Genomic DNA, 16,560 nt, shown 5'->3' on the forward strand with positions numbered 1-16,560 from the left:
GCTGATTGGTCTATTTTACAGAGTGCTGATTGGTCCATTTTACAAACCTCTAGCTAGCCACAGAGTGCTGGTTGGTGCGTTTCTACAGAGCACTGATTCGTGCATTTTACAAATCTCTAGCTAGGTACAGAGCGCTGATTGGTGCGTTTTACAATCCTCTGGTAAGACAAAAGTACTCCAAGTCCCCCTGGACCCAGAAAGTTCTGCTGGCTTCACCTTTCACTACCTTTTCTCTTCTGAAGGCACCTTAACAGTGCACTTGGCAAGCTTCTTACCTCTGGCCAATACTGTTCATAAGTATCAGAACCCTGGTGTCTGCAGATCTGGGCCAAATGGAAGCACAAAAAGTAATCTATATTGAGCACTTACTACGTGCCAGGCCTATTCCATATGTTATCTTAATCTTTCCCATACCACTGCAAGAAAGGTTTTAGAATCCTCTTCACCAGTAAGAACCAGACACCAGAGAGTCTGAGCCATCTGCTTCAGTCCTACCTAACTCTTGAGGGGCAGGGCGGGGTTTCAAATCCAGAACATCAAACTGTTTCTCAAAAATACCTTTCCTGGTGGTATCTTCTCATCATCTCCCAGTCTTTTAACCCTGGAATATCTGTCCGGTCTAAGCAGCTTTCTACCCAGGGATTCTATTTCCCAGGTTCCACCAGTCACAATCCTATCCCCTCTCCCAAATCTTTGTACACTTCCTTAAACCTTCCCTGCACCTCCCACCTCCCTCAAGGTGACCTCTGCTTTCTGGGAATTTCCCCGCCCCAGGCTTGACTCTTTCCTTCTTATCACTTTCTATGCTTTACCTTTTGTATGCTTAAGCAACCTACTTGAATTACTGATTTTCACTGGGAGGGAGAAAAGAGAGGACATTTATTGTGCACTCATTTTGTCTGGGAGTTTGTCTCCTTTAATCCCCCAAATAATCCGATGAAGAGTTTTTATCTGCCGCTTTACGGATGAGATTGGACACACACAGCAAGCTGAAGGAGTAGTCAGAAGGGAAAAGGACGAGGAATCACAAACCGTTCTCCCCCTCCGAGACGAGTGCATGGTGTGGGCGTCCAGGAAACGTTCCTGGAAGAAATTATTGGATGGATGGATGGATGAATGAATGAACATTTAAAGGCTGGCTTACAAAAGGAGTTTAGTGAGAAATAACACAGAGAGAGGAGCTGAAATACCCCGAAAAATACAGATTTCAAGTACAGGTGGGGTTTGGGGCTGCAGAAAGTCCCAAACATTCAAACAAGCCCAGAGTGAAAGAAAGGGTTTCATTAACACTCGGGCAAGTGTGGTTCTGCAGAGTCTAAAGAGATCTACAACACTTGTGAACCGAACACAAAAGAGGCATATGCAATCTACAATGCTCCCTCCGGAAAGCTCTAGAACACCGTCGCGTTTTGTTCCCAAACTTGAGCCGCTGGGGTGGGCAGGCGCCTGTCTCTTTAAGAATCTGGTCGAAGTCCTTTTCCTCGCCCCTCCCCGCCCCCGGCCCCCCCACGCCCCCGGTCCCCCCTGCCCCCTCGGGGCCGGCGCGGCGTGGGGCCCACCCCTTTCTTCTCTGAGGCTGCACTGAAGGGTTCGGCTACCCATCCGTCACAGAGGCGATGCCTCTGATTGGCTGCTGCGCTTCGGGCCGGGAGGCGGGGCGGGAAGGCCGGAGAAACTAGTTTGTTGGTGGCGCCTCGGCTATACCGCAGCGGGAGCGTTTTGGACTGTAGAGAGCCGGCCGACGGGAGCCGCGGCGGGGCCTGCAGAGCTCGCGCGGGCGGCTAGGGGTGGTCTCTGAGGCGGCGGCGGCGGGGAGCGCCTCCGGCAGTGAGTACCCAGGCCGGGCGGGGGCGCCGTGCTCTGGCCGCTGCACCCGCGTCCCCGCTCCCTGCGCTGGGGACTCGCCACCCCCGGGCCGGGCCGGGACCTAGCGCTCGGAGCCCCAACGGGGCTGTGTGTCCCGGGAGGAGCCTGCACGGCTGGGGCGGGGGCCTTGGGACAATGGTGGGGAGCGGCGGCCGGCCGGCACCCCGCGGCTCCGCGAGGGAATTCACCGAGAGCTCTCCGCGAGGGAATGAATTGTTTGGCAAATGGATGTTGCGCGCGGGAGCCGCTACTCTTTCCCCAGGGAGTGGTTGATTCATTGAGTCCGCAGACTCTCTTTTTAAAAAATTACTATTGATCCTGGACAGAGAGACTGCTTGTCTTTGAGGACGCGAGCGGCGATGCCCCGCGCCTTGGACACCCAGGCCGGATGGCTGCCTGCCCGGCGCAGAGCGAGAACCCGGGGTTCACAAGGGGAGGGTCTGCGCGGGCCTGGCCGCGGAGCCCCGGGCCGTTCACGTTCCCCCTGCCAGGGTCCCTCGTTTCGGTTTGCAGAACTGTCCAGCGGCAGAGAAAGGTCGCATTCGAAGGCACACCCACCTGTCCACCTGGGTGGCGGCCAGCCTGGCAGGTCCAGAGCAAGCCCTCCAGCCTGACTCTAATTCCCACGCTTGCCCTGGCTCCGAGACACCACCGCGCGATGTTACGCCCCCACTCCCCCTGTCTCTTTCGTAGTTGCTTTAGAAGCTTTTCTTTTGGGGGCTTGTGCCCGGGAGATACCAGATACTTTTTTGTGTTGCTGCTCTAAGCCCCCAAAGTGCATTCCCATTGTCTTTGAACAAAGAAAAATCTCTCTAGAGGCCTGACCCCGCGAACTGTGGGTGAGGGGGCGGAACCAGGCCCCTGCAGATTTAATCTGGACGCTCTTGGGTCCTGCTGGATCCCGGTGGCTTTGACCTTGGGGAGGGCGGGCTGGGCTTTGACTCTCCTCGGTAGTCAGGGCAGAGAATGCCAGGTGTCTGGACCATCTGGTTCCACTCTGTCGGCCCAATAGAGGGAGGAAGGGAAGTAAGTTAGCAGTGGCACCAGGAGAGGAGGCAGGATCCCACGGTCTGTATCCTGGAGCAGATTCCAGTGACTGTGATGGGGCCAAGCCCTTTGGGACCCTGGGCCCCAATCTCCCCATTCATAGGAGGAACTGATGCTCAGTGTGCTGATCTGAGCTGTGAGGATTCCTGGCATGTTGGTGAAGGCTTGCCTGGGGGTCTGGGGAAGAGTAGGACACAGTCTACCCCACCTCTGGGTCCATTTGGTGTCCCAAGACCGGAGGCCCTTGGGTCCCCAAGCTGTGCCTGTGAAGGTTGACGGAGTCAGTCTTTTTCTGGCCCGGCAGCTATTTCAGTTTTGAGTCATTTGTCAGGCAGTGGCTCCAGGGAGGTTGATAAAAGGGAAGCAGAAATGGAAGACACCTTCATCCTGGGGTCTTGAGCTGCAGCTGGATTTATGTGTGTGGTGCGGAGAGAAGCGCTGAAGGCAAGCTGTATGCTCCACATCGGAAGCAGGTTCTGCAGCCCGATGCCCCTTAATAGCGTTTTAAATCTGCGGGCACCCCGTGTGGGCAGAAGAGAGCAGGAAGAAAAGAGAACAATTACCCAGTGAAAAGCAAGCTTGATTCGTCCGTCTATCACTTGGGCGGGGGCAGGGGGGAAGGGTAGTATGAGTGAGAGTGTTACTTAGTGGGTGGTTTGTGACTGATTGATTAATTCATTCATTCATTGTTTGAACAGACCTGAGTGGGCACCTGCTGTGTGCCAGGCCCTGGGTTAGGTGCTGGAGACTCTTCCTTTAGTGAGCACCTACATAAGGGAGTGCTGGCACGTGGATTAGGAACCATGACACATTGTAGTGATAGAGGTAGCAAGAGGAGCGGAGGAGACACAGGTGGGCAAGGCTTCTTGGGGAGAGGATGCCTTGACTAAGATGGGAAAGGCATGTCACAGCCCAGATTCCAGGTGTAGGGCAGCCACCTTTTTCCTGTCTCTCACCCACACTTCTCCTAGAGGCCAATTCATTGCCAACCTCAAGATAGGCACAGGTTGAGGCCATGGAGAATGCAAGTGGGATGTGGTGGAAGGTTTGCTCTCGTCCCTCGTGTCTGGCCGCACAGTCAGCAGTCCAGCGCATTTGCAGGAAGCTGGATGGCTTCTGGATGCAGCCTCTCTTCTCCGGGGATCCTGGAAGAACCTACGCCCCTGGTCCCAAAGACCAGCCCATTGTCTGAGCCTCTAGTCCCTCTGTACTAGCAGGCAGTGTAGGCGTAGCCTGGCCAGTGTGGGCAGAGCTGGCACAAGAAAACACAGTGGCCAGACACAAATGAATTGGTTGATTGAAATGCTGGTTTTCATCTAATGTGGTAAATTTCATAATTTAATTGCCTCAGCCAGCCAAGGCTGTTGAAGCATTTTCCCCACCAGGAAACACTTAGTTGGAACAATCTGTGGGTAGAGAGGGGAGGTGCAGGGGAGCAGGGAGGAGGGAGAACTTAAGCATCCACAGCTTTCAGTCACAGCATCCTAGCAGGACTTATCAATCAGCAGCTATCCCCAGCTGATGGAAGTCAGCCCAGCCCCTACAGCAGGTTCCAACCCCTTTCCTGGACCACCTCATTGCCGTACCAGCCTAAGGGTGTCAAAAGCTGATACCTGTCATCTTCAGGGCATCATCATCCCATACTGCCTCCAGGTCCTTCTGGGGCTGTTAGGAGCTGGGGAAGGGGTGCTGTGGGATTAGGTGGGGAAGCGAGGGGGTTTAGGGATAGGAAGGGCTCCCTGTTAAGTCCTTTTAACCCAGGAGCAGTGGAAAGAGCATGGGCTCTGGCACCAGACTGGTGCTCAAATGCTGTGGGTCTGTGATCAAGTTCCTTAACGTCATTGAGCTTTGTTAGCTTTTCTCAGGGATATGGTGAAGGTTAACCACCATATTATGCAGAATCCCCTAGAATGGGGTCTGGCACCAAATGGGTGTCAGTCATGCCAGGCTCCCCTTTCCCTTTTTGGTTTTGGTCTCTGGGTGTAGAATTGAGCTTGGGTGCTTTTGCTCTGCAGCTGATTTGCAGCCCTCCCCTGAGCCCCCAGTCACCTCCCCCTACCCCTGCCCCGTCCCTCTCTTGACACTCTTTCTTATTGCTAAACCTTTCCTTCCAAGCCCTGCCCCAGCACCTTGTTGGATGATAAAGGATACGTGTGTATGTATTGACCTTTTTTTCTTTTAAGAAGGAGTCTCGCTCTGTCGCCCAGGCTGGAGTGCAATGGTGTCATCTTGGCTCGCTGCAACTTCCACCTCCCGGATTCAAGCAATTCTCCTGCTTCAGCCTCCTGAGTAGCTGGGATTACAGGCACACACCACCATGCCTGGCTAATTTTTGTATTTTTGTAGAGATGGGATTTCTCCATGTTGTCCAGGCTGGTCTTGAACTCCTGACCTCAGGTGATCTGCCCACCTCAGCCTCCCAAAGTGCTGGGATTACAGGCATGAGCCACTGTGCCTGGCCTTTTTTTTTTTTTTTTTTTTTTTTGAGACAGAGTCTTACTCTGTAGCCCAAGCTGGAGTGCAGTGGTGCAATCTCAGCTCACTGCAAGCTCCACCTCCTGAGTTCAAGCAGTTTTCTGCCTCAGCTTCCCCAGTAGCTGGGATTACAGACGCCCGCCACCACACTCGGCTAATTTTTGTATTTTTAGTAGAGATGGGGTTTCACCATGTTGACCAGGCTGGTCTTGAACTCCTGACCTCGTGATCTACCTGCCTTGGCCTCCCAAAGTGCTGGGATTATAGGTGTGAGCCACTGCGCCTGGCCTTTTTTTTCTTTCTTTCTTTAATGGCAGCTCTGTGGTCTCAGAAATCAATTTCATTGAGAAATTGCACCAAATTTTCTGCAAATACATAAAAATCTTCCCAGCCATACTTTTCTCCCACAGTGGTCTCCTGTGCCCTGACTTGGGTACAGAGTCTGTATGAGGCTCACCTGGGCCACGTCTTGTTTCAGTGTGACCAAGGTCTGAGGCCAACTCTGTGTCTTCACCATCTGGTAGCTAGAACCTTCAGATCTGGAACCTGTTGGCAGAAAGAGCACTTGAGTTGGAGTAGGGGAGTCCTGCTTGGCCCCTGCTTGGCTGTGTGACGCCTTGCAGGTTCCCTTACCTCTGTGAGCCTCAATTTGCTTTCCTGTATAATACTTCTATTAAATGTTTTGCTATAGAATTTCAAAAGTTCTTGCAAGCTCTGGTATTCCGCTGTTTTATAAGGCTTGAGTTACTTGCTTAGCCCTTCTGGTCAGGAAGAGCTTGAGCAGCCGGTAGAATACAGAGGGGCCAATTTAGAAGTCAGGAATGGACCGGGCACGGTGACTCACGCCTGTAATCCCAGCACTTTGGGAGGCTGAGGCGGGCGGATCACCTGAGGTCAGGAGTTTGAGACCAGCCTGACCAACATGGAGAAACCCCATCTCTACTGAAAATACAAAATTAGCTGGGCGTGGTGGCTCATGCCTGTAATCCTAGCTACTTGGGAGGCTGAGGCAGGAGAATCGCTTAAACCCAGGAGGCGGAGGTTGCTGTGAGCCGAGATCGCACCATTGCACTCCAGCCTGGGCGACAGGTGCAAAATTCTGTCTCAAAAAAAAAAAAAAAAGTCGTCAGGAATGGGGTTCTAGTTCCAGCTCTGCCTCGGATGTGTGCCGTGGGAATTGGGCAAGTTACTTTCTCTAGTTTTTTCACCTGTAGAATGAGAGGGGTGACGTAAGCAAGCTCCTAGTTTCCTGGAGACTCGATTCAGATTTTCCCAGTAACTCCAAAGGGACGGGGCTATTCTTGAGCCTCCGTCAGTTCCCTGTCCTTGCCCACTGCCTCAGAGTTTCGGGCCTCCTGCGAAGGGGTGGTGGAGACAGAAGACTGCATCAGGGAGCACCAGGCTGGGCTTAGGGGAGCAGGCGAGGGCTCAAAAGAAGGTGGTGTATGGGTTACTCATTTCCCAAGGCTGCCGCTCTGGTTGTGGGCAGGGAGCTGGGCAGCAGTTCATGGGAGCACCAGGATGACCCCCTCTGGAATGGCTAGGGTGAGACCTCCCTAGTGGGATGTCCCTTGGGCACAGAGCCAGGGCCACCTCCCAGCAGAGAGTTGGACAACGAGCTCTGAGGAGCAAGGGGGATCTTGAGCAAATTAGCCGGACGTGGTGGCAGGTGCCTATAATTCTAGCTACTTGGGAGGCTGAGGCAGGAGAATCACTTGAACCCTGGAGGCAGAGGTTGCAGTAAGCCGAGATTGCACCATGGCACTGCAGTCTGGGCAACAGAGTAAGATTCTGTCTCAAGAAAAAAAAAGGGGATCTTGAGGGAGCCCAGTGGGGCAGGAGGAGGCGGCTGAACACCAGCCTGCAAGACCAGTTGGATGACTCCTCCCACGGGGAAGCAGAGCTGAGCAGGCCGTGGGAGCGCTGTGCCTGCTGCCACCAGCCCAAGGGCCATATTCACCTTAGGTGTCCACTCCCCACCCACCTCTGCTAGGAGGAGCCTTCCACCATCAGCCATGTGGTGAGGAGTAGGATGCAAGGAAAGAATGGAGACAAAAAAGCCTTGCTTACATTTTTGCCTGTTCCCATTGGGCCCCCAAGGAGAGGCTGACCACAGATCCATTTAGGCTGAGCATAATTAATTTCCTAATTGAGATAAGGAGAAGCTTTGCTCATTCAAACCGCAGGACAAGCTGCCAGCCAGGTTTGCTGTTGGCCAGGCCAATTTGTGAGAGGAGTGAGGGCCAAGAGATGAAGCAGTTCTCTTTGTAGAAAACTATGGCGATTCCATCCATTGCCCAGAGTTCATATTCTGCACTCTAGCTGAGCTTGTGAGACCTTGGCAGCAAGTCCCTTAACCTGTGAATGCCTCTGTTGTTCACAGGCTTGGAAATCTGAGGGAGAAAGGTATCCAGCTCCATTCATGCCACAAACATTTATTTAGTTTTCTGAATGGCTCGCCCTGGAGTAGAAGCTGAGGAAAGAAAGTCAGGTTCAAAGAGCACCTGCTTGGGAGCTCAGTGTCTGATGTGGGAGGCAGACAGGTGGTATGGCACAGTGCTAGAGTCTCAATAGTGGGCATGTTGAGAGTCTGCCTCAGTTTCCTCATTGATGAGGTGAGGAAGTGGACTGTTGGTTTCCTCATTTCAAATGTGTCCAGGGAATTTTTTTTTCCCCATCTGTTCTCTGCCAGGCTCTGGGATTCAGTGGAGAACAAGGCGAGGTTCTCCCCGGCCGCCTCCTGATCCCACATTCAGCTGAGGGAGGCAGACAACAGACTGACAAAAATATGAAGCTGCAGAGGAAGTAGACAGGGAGGTGTGGGAAGATGGTCAAGTGAGGATGCCCTCCAAAGAGGAGTCAAGGAAGGCCTCTCTGGGGTAGTGACATTTGAGCCAGCCGTGGGAGGATCAGAGAAAGGCCTGCCAGGTGGGGAGCACAGCTTGTGCAAAGACTGGGCCTGTGTGGGCTGCGGACGAAGACACCATGAGGCACAGAGAGGCGCCACACCCTGACTATCTGCAGTCCTCTGGTACAGGGGGAGACTAAGGATAACGTTGTTCTCTTTCATTTTATTGTTTTTCTCTGATTTAAATAATATATCAATGAATTTCCTTTTTTTTTTTCTTGAGATCTAGTTTCCCTCTCATTGCCCAGGCTGGAGTGCGGTGGCGCGATCTCAGCTCACTGCAACCTCCACTTCCTGGGTTCAAGCGATTTCCTGCCTCAGCCTCCCAAGTAGCTGGGATTACAGGTGCAAGCCAGCACGCCCAGCTAGGATTTCCTTTATAAATGAAAAGTATAGGAAAAGATGGAGCACAGTGTGAGGGTCCATCCTCTCCTTTGTATCTGTCCACAGATGGGTGCATACCCTTCTAGTCCTCCGTTGTATGTGTAGATTTTGCATTTATGTAATTTGAATCATACTCAATACTCTACAACTTATACCACTTAGTGTGTGGTGGAGCTTTTTTTCACAGTGTCGTCATATTCCACACTGCAGCCAAACCATCATTTCCTCTCATTGTGTCCTAAGGAGAGACTTTAGGTCATGCCTCATTCTCCCTGTACGATCAATGAAATCTTGTGTGTCCTTGATCATGCATCTTTATGAGCAAGTGTGATGATGTTAAATTTTCATTGTCAAAGCCAAATGCCTTTTACAAAGACTTACTCAGTTTACTGTCCCACTAATAATAGTGCCTGAGTGCCCATTTCTCTACAGACTCACCAAATTTTTTTTTTTTTTTTTTTTTTTTTTTTGAGATGGAGTTTCGCTTTTGTCTCCCAGGCTGGAGTGCAATGGTGTGATCTCGGCTCACAGCAACCTCCGCCTCCCGGGTTTAAGTGATTCTCCTGCCTCAGCCTCCCAAGTAGCTGGGATTGCACACATGCACCACCAAGCCCAGCTAATTTTGTATTTTTGGTAGAGACGGGGCTTCTCCATGTTGGTCAGGCTGGTCTCAAACTCCTGACCTCAGGTGATCTGCCTGCCTCGGCCTCCCAAAGTGCTGGGATTACAGGCGTGAGCCACTGCTCCCAGCCCCCAAATTTTTGGTATTATCCACATTTTTAGTTTTAGTTAATGTGATGGGGCAGCGGAGGCAGGGGGGCGGGGGAGTGCAGGGGCAGTGGAATCTCATTGTTCCATTAAAAAAAAAAAAGTTTATTCAGGCTTTGTCCTTTGATTGTAGTCCACGTTTGTCTTTCCAGAAGATCAAAATTTATTGAGTGATGGTTCTGCCTCTTATTGGTCTCTTGACCTCAGCTGGGGACTCATCTGTGAAATGAGGCCGTTTAATCCCTGCCCGCCCCTGCCCACCACTAGGCTGCTGTATTTTTTACATGGGAAAATGTTCCTAAAAGTTCATTTTATGCTGAGAAGCTCAGCAAACATGAAGAGGCATGGTTTTTACTAGGGAAATGGAAGTATCTGGAACATTTGAATGAATTCAGGTGTTTCTAAACAGCCAGCATATACAGGGGAGGAGCTGGGGTGACTTTGCCCATGTGCAGTGGAGCTGGCCTTAGGTGGGAGGTGTCTGCCTATTGTCCCAGAGATGCACGGGACCTTACCTGGCTGAGAGAGCCATCTGGCTGGGCTTGAGAGCTCTTCACAGAGGGCTGACCCAGTCAGTGATCTGTCACCTGTCTGCAGGAATAAAGAAATGAGCCAGGAGGACAGAGAGAGTTCCCTAGCTGGTCTAGAAAAAGACCCAGAAAGGGGCAGTGGCCACCACAGACTCAACCCTGTTTACTTGCCTGTGTGGTCCCAGGAGGCATCAGGCCCCATGATAGAGGAGCCAGGGAACTGCTGACCATGGCCTGGGCCCCAGAGGAATTCATTACTGCTGGGGTTAGGTACCTGGGGACGTTTTGGCCAGGCTCTCCTCACCCTTCAGGAAGCAACATCCAGGTTTGGCCATGATTCCCCTGCTGCCCTGGAGATGACTCAGAACCAAGCTCCAGAGGAGGCTCCTGTGATCCCAGCCAGCCTGACCTACTTGGAACAGTCTCAGGGACAGATGTAGGTAGGGGAAGGGAGAGGGTAACCAAGGGGACAATGGGACCCTCAAAGGGCTTGGTAGGGAGGCCTGCTGCCTTTATACCTCTGCAGCTAGTGAGCAGAAGGGAGAGGGGAGGGGCCTCACTGAAAGCAGTTTTTGCATTTATTAGACACCTGCTGATTCTGAGAGTTGGGTGTTTCATTAAGAGAGTAAGGGAAGCATCTCACTCTAGAGCTGGTTTTGCATGGGTTCTCCTGGGGCAGGGGGGTGAGTCGGCTGCCTTTGCTGGGCTCCTGTCCCACTGCCATTCTGAGCACAGCTTGAAGGCATTTCGCTGAGTTGGAGTGAGGTCGGATCACCAGGTTTCTTTTCATGCATCAACTGGTATATCTGTGTTGCAGGAAGTTGCAGTTGCTATTTTTACCACTCCAACCAGGACTTTTTACTGGGAGGTACAATTACAAGCAAAATGCCAGGGTTTGGCTGGTTAGCTAAGCCCTGGGAGGCTGCTGTGGGCTGAGGCAGGGCCACTGCACATGGTCCTGTGTTGTACAAAGTAAGACACGTTTGCATGTGGACACACACCTACCCTGGTTGCTGGGCGGCTTTGTCTGAACCACTTCCTGTGCCTGGAGTTTCCTCTAGGTGGGGGAAAAAAAGGACTTTGCTGGGTTTTGCCCGGATAATTGTACCTGGCTGCCGGGCAGCTCCAAAACTGTAAGCCATGTTGTTCTGACTGCCCAGAAAGTTGAAACTTTGTTAAACGAGATTGAGAACCTACTCTGTGCTACCCACTGTGCTAAGGACCAGGATACATCAGTCTCTGATGTAGAGATACATCAGTCTCTGCTCTCTAGCATCACATGTTCAGGAATTGAAAATGCAGAAAGCGTGAGTAGTCTCTGCACCTTTTGGATGATTACCTGGTGTGTTTTTAATGTCTATACATTATGACTAGAGGCCAGATGGGGCTTATATTGGTTTCTATTGCAGCATAACACATCACCACAAGCTTAGTGGCTTACTCAGTACCTATTGATTAGTGCACAGTTCTGTAGGCTGGAAGTCTGGGCTGGCCTGACTGCGTTCTCTACTTAGGGTCTCACAAGTCCAAAATCAAGGTGCAGCTGGACTGGATTCTTGAGGCTCTGGTGAAGAATCTGCTTCCAGGCTCAGGTTTTTGGCAGAATCGAGTTCCTTATGGTTGTAGGACTGAAGTCTGTCCCCATTTCCTTGCTGGCCGCAGCCGGGTGCCAGTCTCAATGCCCTCCATCTTCAAGCCTGCAGAGATGTGTCACATCCTTTCTTGCTTCGAATCTCTGACTTTTACTTTAGGGACCAGCTGGAGAAAACGCTGCAATTTTTTTTTTTTTTTTTTTTGAGACGGAGTTTCACTCTTGTTGCCTGGGCTGAGTGCAATGGCGCAATCTCGGCTCACTGCAATCTCTGCCTCCCAGGTTCAAGCAATTCTCCTGCCCCAGCCTCCTGAGTAACTGGGATTACAGGTGTGCACCACTACACCTGGCTAATTTTTTGTATTTTTAGTAGATACAGGGGTTTCATCATGTTGGCCAGGCTGGTCTCGAACTCCTGACCTCAGGTGATCCGCCTGCCTCGGCCTCCCAAAGTGTAGGGATTACAGGCATGAGCCACCGTCCCAGCCAACTCTGCTTTTAAGGGGCTTATTGACTAGATCAGGCTCACCCAGATAATCTCCCTTCTTTAAGATCGACGCCTGGCCTAAAATGTTTAAATATGGCCGGGCACAGTGGCTCACGCCTGTAATCCCAGCACTTTGGAAGGCCAAGGCGGGTGGATCACCTGAGGTCAGGAATTTGAGACCAGCCTGGCCAACACGGCAAAACCTCATCTCTACCAAACAAACAAACAAACAAACAAAAATACAAAAATTAGCCAGTCGTGGTAATCTCAGCTACTTGGGAGGCTGAAGCAGGAGAATAGCTTGAACCCAGGAGGCAGAGGATGGCAGTGAGCTGAGGTCGCATTGCTGCATTCCAGCTTGGGTGATAGAGCGAGACTATGTCTCAAAATAAATAATAAATAAAATGTTTAAATATGGTATATGTTGATTATCCTGCAAATAATACGGCAGGTACCAGGCGGGCACCAGGGAACTCTCACGTGGGTCTAACAGATCTCTGGATCATTTTGATTCTTTCTCCCGTGGGTATTGTGGCTAATCCCCGTTTCATTTAGCAGTATTTATTAAGCATCTAATCGATTCTAGGTAGCAAAGATGACACAGAACACTGTCCTTGAGCTGCCAGTACAGAGGAGGGCACAATACACAGTGACCTGAGGAGTGGACAGTGCAGTCCAGCAGTAGAAGAAAGGCTGCCGTGCTGCAGCAAAGACACAGAGGGCAGAAGAACGCTCATTCTAGGAGACACGACAAAATGATGTTCTTTACTGCATGCCATATGCCCTGTGCGCTGCATGGGGTGCCACATTGTAGGTGCTCAGATTTCAGTGTATTTACTACATTCATTTTCTGAGCATGTACTATGGACAAGGCCATCTACATGACCGACAAATATAAAATCCAGAGTGGGGTGCAGCTGTGAAGGGAGAGATTATGGAGGGGAGGGTATGGGGCTGAGCAGGGAGAATGAGGGGAAGGGAGGGGGAGAGTTAAAGCTGAGAGAGGGAGGAAGAGGGGCTGGGAGTGGGACAAAGCTGGAAAGGGAACCGATTGAACATAGCTTGGATGTGAAAGCATCATTGAAGGCTTTTGAGCAGGAGCTCTCACAATTTGGCACTGGGTTGTTAGGTGTGGGAAGAGAGGGTTCAGGGGCCTGGCCATAACCTGGCCTGCAGTGGTGGTGGCAAGACTGGGAAGGAAAACCCCAATGCAAGGTCCCAGGAAGGAGGATGCAGTGGAACTTGGTGGCTAAACAATATGCTAAAAATGTGTGCATGAATGACTGGCTATTTATGGGCACCCATGTTTTTGCTATAAATACACATACATATGTAATTTCAAGAGACCAAGAATTATCAACTGCAAAGCCCAAGTGTAGCTGTCTACTCATGGCCCCTGTACTTTGCTACTGGAGGGCCTGCCCTCTGCAAACCCCTGAGGTCTGTTTTTTTTGGAGAAGGATGAGGTGGTCCTGTGGGGGAGAGAAGGCTTTTGATAATGAAGGGAGGAGCAGGCAGGGCCAGCTCATTAGAGGGAGACAGCCAGCAGTGGGTGAGAGGGTACTGGGTCCAGCTGCCTCTAATGACAGCAGGCTGTAGTGCCTGCATTGTAGAACAAACAGGATGGAGACCCCCTGCATAGGCCCCCATGCTTCCTACAGAAGTTTCTTTTTCTGAGTTCTTGAAAAAAACTGCGGTTAGTGTGGAGGATAAGAAAAATCTTCTGGCCAGGCGTGGTGGCTCACACCTGTAATTCCAGCACTTTGGGAGGCCAGGGCGGGTGGATTATTGGAGGTTAGGAGTTCAAGACCAGCCTGGCCAACATGGTGAAACTCTGTCTCTACTAAAAATACAAAAAATTAGCTGGCATGGTGGCGTGCACCTGTAATCCCAGCTACTCAGGAGGCTGAGGCAGGAGAATTCCTTGAACCCGGGAGGTGGAGGTTGCAGTGAGCCAAAACCACGCCATTGCACTCCAGCCTGGGCAAAAAGAACGGAACTCCCATCTCAAAAAAAAAAAAAAAAAAAGAAAAGAAAAATCTGCTACCCCAGTGTTCTCAAAGTGTGGCCTGGGTGTCCCTGAGATTCTCTTGGTGGAGAGTCCACAAGGTCAAAACTATTTTCATGGTAATACTAAAACATTGTTTGTCTTTTTCACTCATTCTCTCCAGAGTGCATAACTCAGTGAACCGATGTTTTCCAAATGGCTGGTGCCTGATGTTACAAAATCAAGCATTGGTAAACAATCCATTCAAAGTGCAGGACAGGCTGTCAGATGGGAATGCCACTGAGTACAAAAGTTCATTGATACGGGCTCGGATGTCACATTGCAGCTAACCTTTAAGGCACTATACTTGTCAAGTTTTAGTGTAGTATCAAAGGAGAGTATCCACAATGATCTGAAAATACAATCTCCCTTTTCCAACTATCTGTGTAAGGTTGGATTTTCTTTATATTGTGTAGTCAAAACAATGCATTTCAACAGATTGAATGCAGAAGCGGATATGAGAATCCAGCCACTATCTTCAATTAAAAAATTGTTTTAATTGATTTTTTGGTCAAAAAATAATTTAGAAAAATGACATGTAACAGTTGCACATATTTTGGGGACACCTGTGATATTTTGATACACAGCATACAGTGTGTAATGATCAAATCAGGTAACTGGGATACCCATCACCTGAAACATTTATCTTTTCTTGGGAAATTGATTTATGAAAAACACCTGTTACTGCTGGGCACAGTGGCTCACGCCTGTAATCCCAGCACTTTGGGAGACCGAAGCAGGTGGATCATTTGAGGTCAGGAATTTGAAACCAGCTTGGCCAATATGGTGAAACCCCGTCTCTACTAAAAATACAGAAAACTTAGCTGGATGTGGTGGCACATGCCTGTAATCCCAGCTACTTGGGAGGCTGAGGCAGGAGAATTGCTTGAACCTGGGAGGCGGAGGTTGTGGTGAGCTGAGATCATGCCACTGCACTCCAGCCTAGGCGGCAGAAAAACATTTGTTATTTATGTTAACATGTGAAGGTTTTATTATTTTAAATTAACATAGTTTTTTGCTCAGTTTTAATTTCAACTCTGGTAAATACCAATAGGCAAAACCACATAAGCAGAAGCCCCTTAGGGTCCTGAGTTATTTTTCAGTTGTAAAGATCCTGGGACCAAGCAGTTGTTGAGAAAAGCTGTACCATCTAAAGCCCCTGAAAACCGGGAGCTGAGTGTCGGACCCTGTGCCTGGCTCTGCACACCACCTTCCCTTTTCAGTCCCTCACCAGTCCTTTGGGGTTGGTGTAATTCTTTTAGTATCTGTTTCACAAATGAGGAAACTGAGGCACTGAGCATGAATCCCAGGCACAGGTCTCACAGCGCAGAGGTGGGAGCGCCGGCACGTGGGGATGTCCCAGGCAGAGAGGAAGGCAGATGTCGGGGGGTGGGACAGGGGGAGCCTGCTCTGTATGCTCTAGTCCTCCGCCTAGTATGCAGTGCTGAGCCTGGCAGGGAGGTGTATCTCCATGTGCTGTCCTCTTTCCTGACGCCCGGGAAGACAGGCATAGATTTGCTGTGGCAGCGGGAGGCTTGGGAAATCAAGAGTTTGTAATAGCATGCCTCTGTTCAGGCACACGCAGTGTTGGTGTGCTTCATCTTCATAAATATCCCACATTTTGCTGTTTTGGAGTGAAACAGCTTTGAGTACTGGCTCCAGCCAAACTAAGGATGTGTGCACGTTGCTTATCTTCTCAGAGCCTCAGTTTGCATATCTGTACAACCAGGACAGGGAGACCTTGTGAAGATGTTGAAAGGATTGAATGAAAGAATATAGATAGGGCTCCTGCACAAAGGCTCACATACAGCAAGGTGCTTGAAGATAATACCACTTTGGACACAGAGTTCAATAGGTCAAAAGGGTGTGCAGTGAAAACAGTCTCCCCTGCTCTCCTCTCCGCCATAGCAGTAACCAATTTCTTACATAGCCTGCCGGAGAGAGTTTGTGCATGTGCCAGTAGGTGTGTCTATATTATATATGTGTGTGTGTATGAATAGTCTGGTTTTTCACACATATCAAAGGCAACATCTGAGCTGGGCACGGTGGCTCACACCTGTAATCCCAGCACTTTGGAGGACTGAGGTGGGCAAATCACCTGAGGTTGGGAGTTCAAGACCAGCCTGACCAACATAGAGAAACTCTGTCTCCACTAAAAATACAAAATTAGCTGGGCGTAGTGGCACATGCTTGTAATCCCAGCTACTTGGGAGGCTGAGGCAGGAGAATTGCTTGAACCGGGGAGGCAGAGATTGCGGTGAGCCGAGATTGCACCATTGCACTCCAGCCTGGGCAACAAGAGTGAAACTCCATCTCAAAAAAGAAAAAAGTAACATCTGATACACAGCTCTTTGATTTTAGTGGAGAAAGCCAGTTGTTTTGTTTTTGTTTTTAAGACGAAGTCTTGCTCTTGTCGCCCAGGCTGGAGTGCAATGCTTCGATTTTGGCACTGCAACC

At 50.5% G+C, this 16,560-nt stretch overlaps 1 protein-coding gene across 1 annotated transcript in view; it reads left to right on the forward strand.

Annotated features, from left to right (window-relative positions):
- Positions 1-1,670: 1,670 nt before the first annotated feature.
- The window catches only part of KLHL25 (kelch like family member 25), a 36,250-nt gene continuing 21,360 nt past the window's right edge, over positions 1,671-16,560 (forward strand). The window contains exon 1 of the mRNA XM_021941863.2: positions 1,671-1,827. The gene's annotated coding sequence lies outside the window, so the exon portion shown is untranslated. The remainder of the gene's footprint in view (positions 1,828-16,560) is intronic.

The sequence above is a fragment of the Papio anubis genome, chromosome 7 (genome assembly GCF_008728515.1).
Source record: "Papio anubis isolate 15944 chromosome 7, Panubis1.0, whole genome shotgun sequence".
Taxonomy (NCBI): domain Eukaryota; kingdom Metazoa; phylum Chordata; class Mammalia; order Primates; family Cercopithecidae; genus Papio; species Papio anubis.